General features: G+C 37.0%; 1 long non-coding RNA gene across 1 annotated transcript; it reads right to left on the reverse strand.

Moving 5' to 3' along the window:
• Positions 1 to 394: 394 nt before the first annotated feature.
• On the reverse strand, positions 395 to 4,363 carry LOC148153513 (uncharacterized). The gene is made up of 4 exons (XR_015761700.1): positions 4,292 to 4,363; positions 2,958 to 3,041; positions 2,285 to 2,377; positions 395 to 1,418 (listed from the first exon to the last, which is right to left on the reverse strand). It is a non-coding gene; the product is annotated as an uncharacterized LOC148153513 (long non-coding RNA).
• Positions 4,364 to 13,006: the final 8,643 nt, after the last annotated feature.

Here is a 13,006-nt window from a genome sequence, read left to right on the forward strand (position 1 = left end):
AATCAAACTTCATAGCTATTTTACAACCATCAAAGAACTTTAAGGTGACTCATTAACTGAATGTCCACAACATCTTTTAGATTTTCTTAATGCTAAGTATTTTATTAGTAAGGCAGTTTTGCAAGGGTCAGTACAGCTTAAATCAGTAACAGAAATAATCAAATAAGTAAAATCAATAATCTAGCCTATCTTTCCCTAATGCTGACACTGTGAACTAAAAAAGATAAACTTTGAGAGAGATGGACGGAGTTTGGCATTTTGAACCCCAGAACTGGCCTGATGATGAAAAAGGCGTTGCAGCAGCAGGAGGCTCCCAGTACAGGAAGAGTACTGAGTCAGAGAGGCAGATCTCGGGCCTCAGGGTGACTTCCTCATGCTCGTAGCGGCCCTCTCCTTCTTGTCTTGCAGCTCTGTAGCTCCTTTCTCCTCGTCTCACGATCTTTCTGGTCCATGGAGATGTAGATGAGCTGGTCTCACACTGAAAAAAATAACTCTTTGGATTAACATAAAAAAATCATGGAAAGATTTTCCACCTGATTACTTTGCTTTATTTCAGCACTATGTAATTTTGTTACTCCGATTTAAAGGAAATGTGTTGGCTCAACTTAATTTATTAAGGTTATTCCAATTTAAAGGAAATGTGTTGGTTCAACTTAATTTATTAAGGTTATTCCAATTTAAAGCAAATGTGTTGGTTCAACTTAATTTATTAAGGTTATTCCAATTTAAAGGAAATGTGTTGGTTCAACTTAATTTTTGTGGTTGATTCAACTTATTTACTTTAGTTGGACCCAATGTAATTTAATAGAGCCAGCCTAACTAATTTTACACTGATAACTTCACACTACTTAAGTTGATCCAACTCATGAAAATTAAGTTAGCTGAACAAACATGCTTCATGCTGAAAGAAAGCTATTTAATCGTGTGGAAAATCTTTCCATGATTGAATTATGTTAATTCAGACATTTTCTTAAGTGCTATTAAATGAAGTGTTTTAAGACCACACTGAAAGAAGAAAGAACACTCAACAATGAGAAAAAGTACAACATGAACTGTATTTTCAAAATTGTTATCCATTTTCTTTTTACACAGCACAAAAAACAGCTGAGTTGAAAGTTGAAATAAACAACAAAAGGTCAGTTTTGTTTTTCCAGAAAAAAACTGGGCTGTGTTTAGCATAGATCAAATTCTTAACAACATAAAAAGTGTCAGTAAATTCGCTCAACTTTGCGAACTGTAACAGTTAAAATTTAGTTTTCGACTGCGGTCTTTGGAAAAACATGTAAAGATAGATTGCCCAAGTTGTTCATCACTTCCACCGCCTCCAGGAGAATCCCAACATCCTCATTGGCATCGCCAGGCTCTGCACTCTCCGGTCGGATAACAGATTCCACAGACGGTCTCGGCCATTTGTGCACCTTGATGATGGGAACAAGGGTGGGGATTTGGGGAGGAGAGATTTCACATCTCATTAAATAAAAAAATAACTTTACACTTGTTTGGCTGACTCACCAACAGCTAAGGTCCATCAAAGACCTGTCTGTGTTAATTGTGAGTTCAGTGGTAAGATTTCCCATTTAGAAAAGGTACCATATTTTCTACATTTTCACAAAAATCGTCTTATAATCCGGTGCACCTTGTGGTGCGGAAAATACGGTATATTGTCTCATATGGAAAAACATGAAGAGAAGGGATGAATCCCAAATAGGCCCCATATTCCATGGCCTGTTCTCCTCAATTGAAATGACAGTCTGAGGATCCACCACACAGACTGTCATTCTAAACCAGTCCTACTTATGTGCAAACAAAGCCCTGACTCTGTACACAAACCAAACATCTTATACATGAAGAACCTGTCTTATTTCCTGGATGGAGGAAATGTCATGACTATGTGTGGTAGTTATTTCCAAATAGATCAGTACTAACATCTTAGGTAAAGTTACTTAATATTTTTGTCTGCATATGAAACAATGCTGTTAGAAAAAAAGGCTAAATAAAACAGGCCAAAGATCTTTTTGTGGAGTTTAACTCACCTAAAAATCCTCATTTTAAACCCACTTAACAATAACTGTAATTATGTCAATCTTACTAATGATTATCCTTTTCTGTTGGAGAAATCTAAAAGCATCTCAAAAGTCAAATTAAAATTGAATGTACCCAAGTGAAAAAAAAGAAGAGTTTTAATGATCTTCTCTTATTTTAAATTTATTGGTAATTCACAGGAAGTCCAATTAACTCCAACTATAATCACCTCTTTTGTGGACACAAAGATAAATTAATATACCATGTACTCTTTCTCCAGCTTCTCTGGATCTTCATCCAGGTACGCACACAGGCCTTTTAGGATGCACCCTCGTCTGACTTCAGCCGTGTTTTCCTAAATATGCAGATCAGAAAACAATGAGAACCGCAAAAATCCAGCAGTATACTATAGGGTCACACACTTGAAAACTTAGCTACATTCAAAGGAAGTCACAACGAAAGTGATCAGTGGCTTGCAGTCTATTTGAAAGATCTTTAAAATTGTTATTCTCCTTTCATTATGCCATGACTAAAATTAAGTTTAACATTTTATTTAAACTTCTAACTGAAGCTGTCACCTAAGAAATATTTATGTCTGAAACAAGGGTACAGTATAGGGGGATATACTGTGAAAAATCTATTTCCTCTGCCTTCTCCCAGTGCTAGAAACAACCAGTCAGTGGCAGGAGAGTTTCCGTGCTGTCAATCACAATCTCATGTTGCTGCTCATCCTTCTTCCCCCTTGCTCTGTACTATTCTGTAGCTAGCATAGGGCTGATAGCAGCTCATAGACAGAGAGAGACAACACTCCTTACAGTTCCACATCCCCACGCAAATAAAGACAAATAAAACTGACTTGCCAAATACAAGTTCAGCTGAACCCTTATGATCGCTCTAACACTAGATTCAGTCATTTTAGATCTGGCAAAACTTACCATTAGCCACTGCAATCTAAAACTTGATGGCCGATGACCCCCTTCACCAGTGCTTATGTAGGTGGATAACAGACAGGTGATGTTCTGAAAGAGATCAGATTTTCAAACATTAAAATATGTAATTCACCCTGAGCAGAGTTGTATCTGAACATTCAAACTTTTAGTACAAGTCTCTTGAATGCATCATGAATCAATCAAATTTTATTTGTACAGCACATTTCAGCAGAAAGGCATTTCAAAGGGCTTTACATAATTAAAAACAGAAACACAGAGTCATGCAACATTTAATATACAGTGAAACAGATAAAAAGTAAAGCCAAAAACATTAAAAACATTGAAGACATTAAAACCGCACTAAGCCTAATTTAGCTATAAGCAACTCTAAACAGGTGGGTTTTAAGTTGAGATTTAAAGGCACCCAGTGTTTCTGCTGTTCTGAAACTGAATATAACCACTGGGCACATGCAAGCATGTATTGCAGAACAGTGGTGACTTGAACATGGTAGAAAGCAATAAAAATATAAAACATAAAAATCTAAACAAAAACCTCAACATTTCAAAATTAAACCGATAAACTTAAAAATTGTTTTTGAACTACAATTATTTGGGGAAAAACAAGTACAATAACAAAATACATCTTTAGAGCAGAGGAATATATGTATTTAAAAAATAAGAAAGCTCAAGTCTGTTCATGGACTAATAGGAATAATGGACAATCCTCTGAGTGTTTCAGCCAGAAAAAAATACTAGAAATCCATAGTTAGAAGGTGGACATTTATGTGGACATTGCAAGCACATTTAAAGCTCTAACAGCAAAGGTTTCCGCAGGTTCCTCTGACTCAAATTTAATACTTTTTATTAATAAGTGAAGAATCTGTATTACGATAGAAAGCCACAAAAGTGTGTGTGCATCCAATGTCCACTCTGCATTTACCTACATAATAACAGTACTGAAATAAAATAATAATAAAAAAACATTTAAATAGACTTATGTTTGGCCCCAGTGTTTAAAATCCACTAAACCTCAGACTTCAGAGTTTGTATGGCACCAGATGCTGAATTTACATCAGTCCAACTTTTTTCCAGGGAGCTTTAACAACCTGAGGAGGAGCAAAACTGACATTTATGGGGTCCGTTTTTTGTCTTGACAGCAGCTTTGTGACCCTTACACTGCTTCATGTGATGTTAGCATGATTTGAGTACATCAATTACATAGAAACGTGACCAAACATAGAAAAAAATGTTTTTTTTAAAAAGTCTGATGATTTTAATTTGCATCTTTGTATTTCGATTTTTATTTTGATTTAGACGGATGAAAATAGACTGAATCTTACCTTTTTCAAATTAAGCAGATCCAAATCAGGAATCTTCCCGCTTCTCTTGAAAGAACAGTTTGAAGTTTTCCCAGACACAAGATCTTGCGTGATCTTCCGTAATTTCGCTAGCATCTCGCGTGATCTTTCGTAATCTCGCCAGTGTCTCGCGTGATCTCCGGGTCTCGCTAGACCCTCTTCGGCGGGAGATTAGTCTGACTAAATTGAATCACGTTGTCTCAACTTGAATACATTTTTATTAACGCTAGGTTGTTGAATTTTATGTTTATTTGACGTGATTTTGTCATATTTGCATTTGAAACATAAAATAATTCTGTTAAACATGTTATTTTTTATAAATGCAATAACCACTTCAATTCAGTTGTGCTTTGACACAAGCATGGAGCAAGCAGGAAATGGTGCAAATGTTAGAAAAACGCCGATTAATTACCAGCTAACCATCACTTCATGTGATGTTAACACATGTTAGCCACTGACATGAGTACATCAATTACATAGTGTGAAGGTATCACTGTTAAATAAGTTGGTTTCAACTAAATTTGCATTCATCTTAATCAAGTAAAGTCAATTATTTGGTCCAAAACATTGCAAATTAGTTGGTCTGGTTCTATTAAATTACATTGGGTCCAACTAAAGTAAATAAGTTGAATCAGGATCTGCCGTGATCTCGCTCGTCGCCTCCAGCACAAGATCAGTCTGACTATAATGAATCGTGTTATCTCAACATGATTCAATTTCATAAACGTTAAGTTGATGAATTTCTTGTTTGTTCAACATGATTTTATCACGTTTTTGTTTAAAACATGAAATTATTGTGTTAAAAGTACATGATATTTTTTTATTAATCTAATAACCCCCTAAGTTCATTTTTTTGAGTGCATGGAAGGAACACACCAGTTCTTCCTCTTTATCTTCATCTTTGCCTTGGTCTTTTTCTTTGGGGTCCCAAACCCAGCTGATGAGAGAAGTGCGATTTGAAGCCACATGTTGCGAGGCTAACGGGTTGGTCCCCATGTGCAGAACAGTCTTCGGCTCTGTGGCTCCGGCTCTTCTTCAGCTGCAGAGTTCTTTGTCCATCTCGATCTTGGCTCGAAGCTGCCTGAAGGATCCAACCAAAGACTCCTCTCTTGCACTCACCTTATATAGGGTTTATCCACCTTTTAGTGCATTTGCATTGGCTAGCTTTGTTGCTGTGCCTGTTTCATTGGCTGACTGCTTGGACCGATAATCTCATATCCATCACCATCTTTGGACATGACCTGATGTCTGTTCTAATGTCCCCGAGTTGCTCAACAGCCCTCTTGTGTCTAACCTTCTCTTAGGAAAGTTGAAGTTTAGCAATAAGGCGTTGGACACCTCCGCTCTCCCATCAGTTCCTCTTTCCACCTGACCTTTCACCTACCATCTACCTCTAACACAACATCAGTGACCTTTAGTTACATTTACACATTTCACCACATTTCAAGTTCAATGCCAAAATCACATTTATAACCTTTTAGCATTCACTTATAATATTATAATAACCATTACTTATTAGTTACTCTTATAATCATAATGTGTTATTACAGACATTTCTGAAAAGAAACCAATAATAATTCATTATTCTAATTATTTGACACCATGTTACAGTTACTTCTTTCACCTTTAAGTACTTCCATAAGTATAAGAGTAAGTGTAAATATTCTTATAATCAAACCAACATCAACCACCGGTTAAACCAATATTGATTATTGGCTTAATCATAAGTTATCATTATTAATTCAAGTATTTTACTCTGGGTTTTATCCAATTACTCAAAACGTCTAGATTTTTTTCTTTAAACCTTTAGTGCTCAAAATGAGCAGTCTGAACTATTTTAATCACTGCAGGCTGGAAACTTCCTCTTTTTCCAGGAAACCTGCTTTTCCTGTTTCATAACTCTCTTTCTGTCAGACTATGATTTTATGATTAAATAGAAAAAAGTAGAATTAAAGCAGGACACAATAACAACACACACAACCAGATTAATTTTATTACCGTCTGACTCTACTGTTGGGTCTTGATGTCACCTGTATAATCAGTTTTAAAGATAACTTTATTTATTGTTATTAAACTAAAATCTCCAGCATGGGGAAGTGGGATGAGCTCGACTTTTCTCGACACACTGTGTGGCATCTTCCCTTGTTCTTACAACACTCAACAGACGTCTGGGGACAGAGGAGACCAGTTTCTCAAGTTTAGAAATAGGAATGCTCTCCCATTCATGTCTAATATAGGCCTCTAACTGTTCAATCATCTTTGGCCTTCTTTGTCGCACCTTCCTCTTTATGATGCGCCAAATGTTCTCTATAGATGGAAGATCTGGACTGCAGGCCATTTCAGCACCTGGATCCTTCTCCTACGTAGCCATGATGTTGTGATTGCTGCAGAATGTGGTCTGGTTTTATCTTGTTGAAAAATGCAGGGTCTTCTCTGAAAGAGATGACGTCTAGATGGGAGCATAAGTTGTTGTAGAACATGAACATAGTTCTATGCATTAATGGGGCCTTTCCAGATATGCAAACTGCCCAGGCCACAAGCATTCATGCAACCCCATACCATCAGTGATGCAGGCTTCTGAACGGAGCGTTGATAACAACTTGGGTTATCCTTGTCCTCTCTGGTCCGGATGACATGGCGTCCCAGTGTTCCATAAAGAACTTCAAGTCATGACTCATCTGACCACAGAACAGTCCTCCATTTTACCTCACTCCATTTTAAATTACTCCTGGCCCAGTGCAAATGACTGAGCTTGTGGAGCTTGCTTAGAAATGGCTTCCTCTTTGCACTGTAGAGTTTCAGCTGGCAGTGGCGGATGGCACGGTGGATTGTGTTCACTGACAATGCTTTCTGGAAGTATTCCTGAGCCCATGCTGTTATTTCCTTGACAGTGGCATTCCTGTTTGAGGTGCAGTGACGTTTAAGGGCCTGGAGATCACGAGCATCCAATAGAGTTTTACAGCCTTGACCCTTACGCTCAGCGATTGTGCCAAATTATCTGAATATTTTGATGATTTTATGCACAGTTGATGATGATAACTTAAAAGTCTTTGCTATTTTACGCTGGGTAACACCATTCTGGTATTGCTGGACTATCTTTATTATCTTTATCTGTTTGTTATATGTTCAATTTCCTTTTCCTAGCCACTTATTGCTACTTGTCCCAACCTTTTGGGATTTGTAGACACTGTGAAATTTTGAATCAACATATTTTTCCTTTACAATGTTACATTTACTCAGATTAAACTTTTGATCTGCCATCTATGTTCTATTACGAATAAAATATTGACATTTGCCATCTCCACATCATTGCATTCAGTTTTTATTCACAATTTGTTTAGTGTTCCAACTTTTTTGGAATCCAGTTTGTAAAAAGGATAACTATCTCTTGGTTTCAAGTCATGCAAATGCTCATTTTATTTTTGCTGCTGCTAACTTACTATGGATGTCAAAAAAGTAACTCTCCTGATTTCGCCACACCAAATGTATCTGATCTTTCCCTTCAAGCCGTTTTGCGGAAACTGTAATAAATCTTCTCTTTTCCCTGAGACGTGCTTGAATACACTTGCTGACAAATGTGTCCCTTCAACCATGCTCAAAATACATTTTGTTTGAAAGATGAATGTGGAAGTACTGGAAAAGAGGCGAGGAGGTTGGTAGGGATAAATGGGGAGGAAAGGTAAGAAAAGATTGTTTTCTTTTATAGATGGGTTTAAAAGAGCGTCTTCTTGATGAAATAACTAACAGTCAATGAAATGCATCAAGAAATGTCACATTAACCTTGGAGGAAAGGTAGGGTGCAAGGAAAAGAAATCCATTTTAGTTCTCTTGAGCAAGTTTTTACTATGGCCTGGTTGGTGTAAGCTTTCTCTCAACATGCTGCATTCATTCTCAGACTCTTCTTTATGTCAGTTTCAGTCCATGGCATGGATAATACTGCAGATTTCCTAGTGTTTTGTCCTTTAGTTTTGGTCTTCCCTGCATTAAATCATCTCTTTCCCTGTTTTAAGTGGCACAGTTTCAGCTATTGAAGAGCCAATCATCAAAAGTTTGGTTCATATTTCTGAGAGGATAAAGTACGACTAGAAATTTCTATTTTCATGTTTGGTGTCATTTCCTTTGAAACAAACAAAAGTTGAAGTACAATCGTTGAAATAAATGAAATGTGTTTAACACATTATTAGTTCTGTGAAAAAAAAAAAAAAACCTAGGTCAGAACCAAAAATAATACAAGGTTCTATGTGAACAGTCTGAAGGAACTTGAGTGAATCCAATCTCCTAATACACATTTGTCAAACTCAAGGCCTAGTGGCCAAATACCATAACTTTATGTGGCCCTCTAAACTGTAGAGGGCCACATAGAACCTTCAAGATAACAGAGATGTGATTTAATAGTTCATCTCTGTTATCAATCTCTATCAGTATCAAGAGGGATATTTTCTTTAATTTTCACTCTGCTAATTACATTATTAATGCAACAAAATATGAAGACTATAATTTCCCCATGCCTTATGATATGGCAAGCTTAACTTGAAAATGTCTGCAGTAGAGGAAATACAAAGAGAGCAAATGCTTCCCCTGATTCTGGTGTTCATCCATGCCGAACACACCCAGCCAAGGGGAAGACTGATTGACTGTAAGGTGTGGAGAACATTTAAAAACACACTGGAATAGTTTTACTTAAGTTTAAAATTTAAGACAAGTTTTACTCAGGACCTCGCCTCAAGTGTATAGCTCACCTCTTTTATATTCCAAGTAAAACTAAAGATCCAAATAAGGGTTGTGACATAAACAACAGTGTAGCAGTATATTGTAGGAATATCACAAACCATTGACTTCACTGAGTCACAATAAAAAGAATGTAGGTTATTGTTAGTGTTGCCACCCGTCCCGTAAAATACAGAATCGTCCCGTATTGAACCGATACAGGACACGATTTGTTCCGTATTTCTATAAATGTCTGATAGACACGCCTATCACACACATATCAACACTAAGTGTAACAATAGTGACCAAAATAAAACACAGGAAATATTAAGGTCAGCTAAATTCTCGTTGCGGGAGCTGAAGGACCACCAGGTACCTTAGTGAGGGAAATGCTTTGTAGCAACATCACACTAGGTTTAAAACTTTGCAGTTTGATAAAACTTGTAATTGAAAACATTTTTGCAGTTGTAGGACAAGTAGGGAGTAGAAGTTATCAGTACAGCTGAATCGATTCTCCCTGCCAGCACAGTAGAGATATGTATTTACCAATATTAACAACTACATATTAACTTCCCTCAGTCAGAGGCTTCTCTAACTTTGAAGCTTGTAAGGGTAATTTGAAAGAATAGTTCTCCCTATGTGATTTCTGTAAATATGTCAATATCTCAATCTGGACTGCAAATATTTGATTGAGATTGCCATGTAGCCATAATGTTGAACTCTGGGCTGCTGCCTTTAAAGATCCAGTTCTAAGCAATCTCAGTCAAACATTTGGCCTTACATTTAAATCTAGAAAATTAAAGTAGGGAGATCAGTTTGTGGTTTATTTAAAATGTGTCCATCTGTTGTCATAAAACAGGCTCAAACCATCAGGCCTTGTAGTTATTATGAAGGGTTTGGACTGATATTGTGTTGGGGCGCTGTTCAGAAATACTGTGTATTACAAATGCAGCTTTGCAAACCTTCCAATTCCAGTTATGCTGTCATAAAATTTTATATCTAGCTTTTTAAGTGTGGCCTGGAGTGTATGAAATTAAGTTCTTGGGTTTATAAAAAAAATTCCAAGAGTTTTGAGCTGTCTGACCTTTGAGTGGGCTGCACAGTGGCACAGTTAGCATTGTTGGCCTGCAGCGACAAAGTCCTAGTTATGAATCATAGAGCTTGCATGTGCATGCATGGGTTCTCTCTGAGTTCTCTGGCAGTCCAAAAACATGCATGTTAGGTTCACTGGTTATAATAAATTTAGAGACCTATGAAAACACAGATTTAGGATATGTGTTTATAAAGTGTGTTTGTGTGTGTAACCAAGATCATTTTTCCATATTAGATTCAGTTTTATTTTATTTTCCATTTTGTTAAATTTAGTTTTATTTTATTTAAAGATTTAATTGAAATACTCCTTTCCTTAATATATTCAATACAAACCAGGAGAGAACAACATTGTTCTCGCGCGGTTTTAAAGTCATGTGACCACTGCACGTCAACATCCTAAATTGACAGCTACCGCTTATATGGCTGCTCATTGGCACCCTAGGTACACTCTAAGAAATAATCCTGTAAATTTACAGTAACATACTGGCAGCTATAGACGCCAGAAGTTTACTGTAAATCCACAGTTGCTGTACCGTTATTAATCTTGACGGTAGATTACCGTTCTTCCATAGAACGGTAAAATACTGGCGTCTATAGCTGCCAGTAGTTTACCGTTCTTTCGAAAGAACGGTAATCTACAGTTTTTCTGAAAGAACGATAAAAAAATACTGGTAGCTACAGACGCCAGGTTTTTTTTTATTTTTTTTTACCGTTCTTTCAGAAAAACGGTAAAAAAAAAGAAAAAAAAAAAAAAAAGCTGGCGTCTGTAGATACCAGTATTTTACTGGACATTTACCTTTTCAATCCTGTAATTATCTTTTAAAGTGGTGTACTGCAAGTAAATACTGTAATGACGGCAACACACCGCAGACGTAGTACCGCCAACAGGGTTTATTAGAAATAAGAGCGAGCAGCTGCGCCTCTAACAAACCGTTACACTCAACTGAATAGCTTCACTGCTAAAAACACACTGAACTCTCCGCTCTTCCGGTGTTCTGTCAGCATTGGTCCCGGTCCTCCCGCTCCCCTGATCCCTCGCCCAAATGACAGGTCCATCACATGTGAGTGGGAGTCAGAAGTCAGACAGGGGAACCCCATAACACTCTACACATAACAGTGATCACAATGCAACTTATAACAAATACACAACCATATGGAGCCCAGCAGAAGTAAAATACAGAATCGTTAAAATACTACGGTGGCCGACAGGTGCAAACGCGCAGCAAACGAGAAAAACAAATACAACAAAGAAAAGACGCAAACAAAAAATACATGTAAAAAATATATAAAAATAAGTGTTCCAGACCACTAGAGCTTTGTGTCCGACTTCAGGGTCTGCATCCTTTCAAGCTTATGGGCTTGAGAAACGACCCGGTCTACGGAAGAGGGGTCCTGTGAAGGCAGAGAGCATTGCAGAGAGAAGCTGTAGCCTTCAGGTAGCTGCCTAGCCTCCACCTCGGCGTTATGTTGCTTAGCAGCCGTGACACAACATGATTTAAACAATGTTTGTAGGCGAGAATATAGATGTACAAATCTCACATTTCTGCTCGGTTCATCAGTGCATCACCTAATTGCAATAACTGTCCGACGTTTTCGGAGACGTCTGCTCCCGCTGTACCAACACCCAGCTCCCCTCGCCAGCTGGTCCAGGTTTAGTATACCACGGGAGAACACCTGACTCATTTGGGCTTTCCCAAATGACAGTTAAACACATATATTAAGTCAGGTAACATCTAGTTGTAATATTTTGGTTCACTCAAATATTTAATATATTCCCTGAGCAAATCGGTTTGACTGATTAAAAAGTCTAAAAACATATTAGTACAGTCTTAGTTTTACGATAGAACATTAATACCTAACCCAGTGTAAGCTTCTTAGAAGTGCTACAATTGATGCGGTTCTAAAATGCATAATCAGAACTTCACATAACACAGAAGAGGATGTGATAAGTAACCGTCAGAACAGAATTTTTATTTAAACCACATATATTTCCAGTATATTCAAACATTCAAAAGGAATAACACAAAACCATTCCTCAGAGAACTGGTAGAAAAAAAAATAGGCCTTCAAAGTCAATATATAGTTTCACTAACTGGAATAAAAATTGAAGACTTTCAGTTTACAGCGACATAAACTGGGTTTAACTCATTAATTTCTACAATATTATGAACATAACAGTTCTTAAAGAAATATCCATGCTTTGGTTATCATTAAACAAATCAAAGAAAAATTACTTCCAAAACCTAAAATTCAACATGGCTGAAATAATGTGGAATTCTAACAGGGTTTTAAAATGTGAACTATTAATGGTTTTCAAGAGTCCAAGTGGCACTTACTTTATTAGATCCAGATGAAGGCACTGTCCAACATGGAAAAAGAAAAGACAATATAATTTAGATCCTAAATAATATGGAAACAGAAATATTTCAAATAAAAGAAAAGGACAACAACTAACCTGAATGAGATGCCACTCAAAGTCCATCAGGTTTTTGATGAGGGTGGAAACCTGAACATTGACCGTCACTTTTTCTTTTGAATGGTCTTTCCTGTGTTTATGGATACCATCTTCCCATGACTGGCTTTTGTGCCCCTTTCTGGGTTAATCCCAATGAAGCGACTAAAAAACAAAATTAAAAATGGGAAAATTCCCGAGAATACAAATAGTGAGGCATTTTGAATACAGCTGGTACAATATATAAATAAAGCTGTTTTAATTACGTAAAGAGAAAACATCACCACCTTTGTCAAATGTTAATCATAACTTGCTTTAAAACCATGTCATTGTAAAAAAAAAATAATACAGGAATGGTTTTACCGTTGAATGAACCAAAGTCTTGGCTGCCTCATTGGAGGCTGAAGATGAAGAAGATGAACACTGTGCTGTCTGGAATGTTGGCT

Source organism: Poecilia mexicana, unplaced genomic scaffold (genome assembly GCF_051168715.1).
Source record: "Poecilia mexicana isolate PSO_F unplaced genomic scaffold, ASM5116871v1 scaffold_20, whole genome shotgun sequence".
Lineage (NCBI taxonomy): Eukaryota > Metazoa > Chordata > Actinopteri > Cyprinodontiformes > Poeciliidae > Poecilia > Poecilia mexicana.